Consider the following 6,303-nt stretch of genomic DNA (forward strand, 5'->3'; position numbering starts at 1 on the left):
GAACTTTGAAAACGTAAATCGGTTTTAAAATCTTGTGCAATTTCACGTACTAAACGTTGGAATGGTAATTTACGAATTAACAATTCAGTACTTTTTTGATAACGACGAATTTCTCGTAAAGCTACTGTACCAGGACGATATCTGTGTGGTTTTTTTACTCCACCAGTTGCTGGTGCACTTTTACGTGCAGCTTTCGTTGCTAATTGTTTTCTTGGTGCTTTACCACCAGTTGATTTACGTGCAGTTTGCTTGGTTCTAGCCATTTTCAAATAATAATGTTTTTACAAAAAAACACACAATTTTAAAAATTATATTCGACAATTTGATACTACAAAGTCAAATGTTTAAATGCGAAATAAATGTGTTGTATTTATATTTATATGAAATTTCAAAATTTTTGTTGTCATATCCTATTGGATAGCTATCAGAGTATGGACTAATCAAATTGTATAGGCGTGGCTTAAAAAATCTTTAATGCTTTATATAAAAAGGCACAATTGTACCGGCGCTCACATACATTACAATACTTGTGAGGTTAACACACGTGTTATCCGTTCGTTAAAATATTGTAAATAATTTTTTATTAAAATGACTGGCAGAGGAAAAGGTGGAAAGGGTCTTGGAAAAGGGGGTGCAAAACGTCATAGAAAAGTTTTGCGTGATAATATCCAAGGTATTACAAAACCTGCAATTCGTCGTTTAGCACGACGAGGTGGAGTAAAACGTATCTCTGGTTTAATTTATGAAGAAACACGTGGTGTACTTAAAGTATTCCTTGAAAATGTTATTCGGGATGCTGTTACATATACTGAACACGCAAAACGTAAAACAGTTACAGCTATGGATGTTGTATATGCATTAAAACGACAAGGTCGTACTTTGTATGGTTTTGGAGGTTAAGAAAATATAATAATTTACTTAAAATATTTAGTAAATTTATTAAAGAATATTTAATACATCCGATAAATTTAAACAGGCTTTCCTTTTTGGGAAGCCACTAATTTTATTTATATAAGAGTAAATAAATTTGTTAATAAATATAACATATTATATAATTTGTTTACAACAAATTATTTTGTTTATAACATACATTACCAAATATTTTTATTTTTTTTTTTTATTGTAATATATCTGCAATAATAAATTATAATTTGTATATTATCTATTTTATTTTACAATAACTTATTGAATTTTTGAAAAAATTTTATTATAAATTAATATACTATTATATTTTTTATATATACAAGTTAAGAGTAACAAGTATCGATAGGAGATTATCGAATTTATAACTAATAAAACATTTCGCCTTAATCAAAGAAAATAAAGATTTTGCTATACCATTTTTTATACTTTCAATAAATAATTTATTATTAAATTTTTATTATTTCATTTATTTTTTAAAATTATTAAAAATATTTTTCTAATAATTATAAGCGTACATAAACAAGTAGTAAATGTAAAATGAAAATAATAAAGGTAATGTAATGCATTTGCATTACACTGATTTACGATATATATTCCGCGATATCCTTTATTATATTTAAAATTAATAATATTGATATACTAATAATAGATATATTCAAGCTATTAATATATAAAATTTTATATTAAATATGATATTAATAATTGTTTATTTAATTTTTTTGTATATATAAAAATAATTTACTCTTATTTAAAAAATTTGATGGCTCTCTTAAAAAGAGAGCCGTTTTTATATGTTGATGTATTTTTATGTTATCAATTAAATAATATTTTCGATTTATTTATTTTGAACTTGTATATTTTGTAACAGCTTTAGTACCTTCACTAACAGCGTGCTTTGCCAATTCACCAGGTAATAATAATCGAACTGCGGTTTGAATTTCCCGACTTGTGATTGTTGAACGTTTATTATAATGTGCTAAACGTGATGCTTCAGCAGCAATACGTTCAAAAATATCATTAACAAAACTGTTCATGATACTCATAGCTTTACTAGAGATACCAGTATCAGGATGCACTTGTTTTAATACTTTGTAAATGTAAATTGCATATGATTCCTTGCGCTTCCTCTTCTTTTTCTTATCACTCTTTGATATATTTTTTTGAGCTTTGCCAGCTTTTTTTGCTGCTTTTCCACTTGTTTTTGGTGGCATTGTTACAAACAATTAATATACACAGATAGTTACAGAACACCAGTCAGTATATGTATGAGCGTGTCGTGTATACAACTAGCGTATTATATACGCGAAGATGGATATAACAATAAAAATGAATACTACTCTCTGATTGGCTGAAAATAATACTATAAGGTGATTGGTTTATTTTTAAAGTTTTATATTTTATAAATATTATAAATTAAAATACCCAAATAACATTTTAAACATTTATGTTACAATCCCCGTAACGTACACATCTGTGTGATTATATTTACAAAAAAAAATATTAATTAAATAAATTTATTCGCTATGTCTGGACGAGGTAAAGGTGGTAAAGTAAAGGGAAAGGCAAAGTCAAGATCAAGCCGAGCAGGATTACAATTTCCTGTTGGAAGAATTCACAGATTATTACGAAAAGGAAATTATGCTGAACGAGTAGGTGCTGGTGCCCCAGTATATTTGGCTGCTGTTATGGAATATTTGGCTGCAGAAGTTCTCGAGTTAGCTGGTAATGCTGCCCGTGATAACAAAAAAACACGTATCATTCCACGTCATTTACAATTGGCAATTCGTAATGATGAAGAATTAAATAAATTATTATCTGGTGTAACAATTGCTCAAGGTGGTGTATTACCAAACATTCAAGCAGTGTTATTACCAAAGAAAACTGAAAAGAAAGCATAAATTAAAAACATTGCATTAATTTTTATAATAATAATACATCGATCATAGGCCTTTTATTAAAAGGCCACAAATTTATTTAAAATAAGAGTAAAAATTATTTTTATAAATAATATATTATAATATTTTTTTAAAGAATCAATTTAAATAATTATAAATTAATGATTCTTTTTTTTTTTTTTCTTTTTTATATGTTATTATGGAAATAATTCATCATATTATGATGACATTTAGGTAACATATTATAAGAATATTCATAAAATATTATCAAAATAATATTGTATTATGATGATATTTAGACAAAATATTATAAGAATATACACAAAATATTATCAAAATAATATCATTAGATAACAAAACTGTTCATGATACTCATACCTTTACTAGAGATAAAAGTATCAGGATGCACTTGTATTAATACATATTATCACAACATCACAAAATATTTTTTAAAAGGAAAAATTTTTTAAAAATTATTATAAAATTTGATTGAATTAAATTTCAATTTATTTTTTTAATAATTAAAGAAAAAAAAAAGCATATAAACTTTCTATTGAAAATGTTATTTTCAACTAGATGGCCAAGTGAACTTTGTTACACAAACAATATATGACGTATTCGTTATTTAAATAATCAGTATCCTTTGATATTATATCAATACGTTACTCTCTTCTTTTGATACATATTAATAAAATTTCAATTTATAAGATTTTATGTCAATTATATAAATAATATTATAAATTTTCTAAATACATAAGTTAAGTAACAAAAAATTTGAATAACAAGATAAATTTATATATTATGTTTTAATACTCGATACTATAATATATCGCATCCGTTACCAATTATTCGGTATCCTTTGATTTATACACAGAATGAACCAAAAATATGTATCAAATTTATTTTATTTATTTATATATTTAATATTATTATTATTATTTTATATTACAAAGTTTCTTAACGAAGCTTACAATGATTTCTCATATCGTACTTAACAAAATTATTTAGATCATATAAAATTTAAATTGTTAAAAAATTTTTATATTTATTATTATTATTTATTTTTATTAAAATTACATAACATAAAATTAATAATATTTTAATAATTATATAAATTAATTCTTATTTAAAATAATCTTATATTAATCTCAACAAATACTCTAATAATATATTTTGTCATAAATTTTTTTATATTTAAAATAAATATTATAATATATAAATACTTATATCAGTATAAAATTTCTTTATATAATTATGAAAAAATTAATTTAATAGTTAATTATTGATATTAATGCATAAATAAAAGTATTTTCTAATGAAATATATTTTGTCAATGTTCGATTAACACATTTCATAATAATACGTTTTCATTATTGACAAAAAAAGTTTTTCTAAAAATGAAATCTTATACTATAATATATATATTTATATATTAAATTTTTTAATTATTTATATACTAATAATTTATAATAAATCGATATTAAATAAAAAATAAAAATATATACTTTTTAAGTTTACCTTAAAAATATTATTGTTTTGTATGATTGAAATAATTAATATTAAACTATGTTTATTAATAATTGTTAATAAAAAAATTAAATATATTTTAATTTATAAAATAAATATTATTATTAAATTTATAATTTATTATTTTATATATTATAGAAATTGAAAAAATAAATCATGTTTACTACGACAGTAAATTAGAAATACTATTTAATTTTTATGTGTTTTCTACATGGTACTTTGACTTACATAGGGACTTATATTATTGTGAATAATGATATAATTGAAAACCTTTATTTTTTATTTGATAGAATTATTATATTTTATCATTTAAATATTTATAATAAATACATTATTTTTATAAAGTAAAAAATATGGCCGAAGAAAATTCTACAGCTGTTGCAGCAACTGCGGTTACTGCTGCTTCTACAACACCAACAAAAAAAGCAACAGCTTCTGGTGCTAAACGTACAAAACAACATTCAAAACCAACACATCCACGTACATCAGAAATGGTTGTTAACGCAATTAAAAATTTAAAAGAACGTGGTGGTTCATCATTACAAGCAATTAAAAAATATTTAGCTGCAAATTATAAAGTGGATTCTGATAAAATTTCACCATTTATTAAAAAATATTTAAAAGCTGCTGTAACTGAGGGAGCCTTGGTACAAACTAAAGGTAAAGGTGCATCTGGTTCATTCAAATTGGCTGCTTCCGCTTCATCTAATTCTTCAGCTAAATCAAAAGTATCCAAAAAAGAAAGTGGAGCAAAAGGTTCAGCAAAGAGTGCTAAAAGTAAACGGGCACCAAAAGAAAAGAAAGCCACAACTACATCATTGGCAGCCAAAAAGCCTAAAGCAAAAAAAGCGACTCCATCATCATCAACTGCTGCTAAAAAAGTTACTGCAAAATCATCAGCGGCATCAAAAAAAGCACCAGTTAAAGCAAAACCAGCAAAAAGTACAAAATCCGCTGCCAAAAGTAGCCCTGCTCGTAAACCGAAAGCACCAAAAGCTAAGAAAGCTTCTGTTGCCAAATCATCTCCTACAAAAATTAAAAAAGCAGCACCAAAAAAGAAATGATCTGTTACTTTAATAATATATTGAAATATTTCATTATTTTTGCTAAAAAATGAAAATAACATAGGCCTTAATACAGGCCACAAATTAATATTTGATAAGAGTAAATTATTTTTTGTATAAATATTTTATAAAATAATAGTTTAGAAACATTTGCCACAGTCAGTACCACGGATGGGTGGCCACTTGAGAATACTGTGTGCGGTTGCATTTTTATTTAAAATATATGGTATAATAAATAAGTATATATTTAAATTGATTACTTCATTGAAAATTTTAATAATATACTTTAATATTAATGATATTTATGAAAAATATATATTTGTAAAAATTTTCATTTATTACTGGCAACAGCCATACCACGTTGAAAACACCGGTTCTCGTCCGATCACCAAAGTTAAGCAACATTGGGCACAGTCAGTACTTGGATGGGTGACCGCTTGGGAACACTGTGTGCGGTTGCCTTTTTATATTAAAAATATAAATTATTTTTCTTCTTTTCTTTTTTTTTACACACCATATATAAATATATGTTATTTAGAAATGTAAACCTTTTATATTATTCATCAACAAATAAATATTATTTTTTGTATAAAATTTTATTGCATTTATAACTCATATCATGGTTACTTTAAAGCGAGAAGTTTTTTTAATATTTCAAATGAATATAAAATAATATAAATTTTATGAAATTTATTTATTTTTAGAAATAGCAATCGCTTATAATTATAACAAAATTTTAATAATGTTTAATTTTATTTCAATAATTTATATTTATATATATATATATATATATATATATATATATATATATATATATATATTTTTTAATAAAAATAATATACTCTTATTTAATAATATATGTTGGTCCTATATATAGGACCGAAAATATTTCT

At 23.7% G+C, this 6,303-nt stretch overlaps 1 non-coding gene across 1 annotated transcript; it reads left to right on the forward strand.

Annotated features, from left to right (window-relative positions):
* Nucleotides 1-5,753: 5,753 nt before the first annotated feature.
* Nucleotides 5,754-5,872, forward strand: LOC123303530. The gene has a single exon (XR_006535645.1). It is a non-coding gene; the product is annotated as a 5S ribosomal RNA (ribosomal RNA).
* The last annotated feature ends 431 nt before the right edge of the window (nt 5,873-6,303 follow it).

The sequence above is a fragment of the Chrysoperla carnea genome (assembly GCF_905475395.1).
Source record: "Chrysoperla carnea chromosome X unlocalized genomic scaffold, inChrCarn1.1 SUPER_X_unloc_1, whole genome shotgun sequence".
Taxonomy (NCBI): Eukaryota; Metazoa; Arthropoda; class Insecta; order Neuroptera; family Chrysopidae; genus Chrysoperla; species Chrysoperla carnea.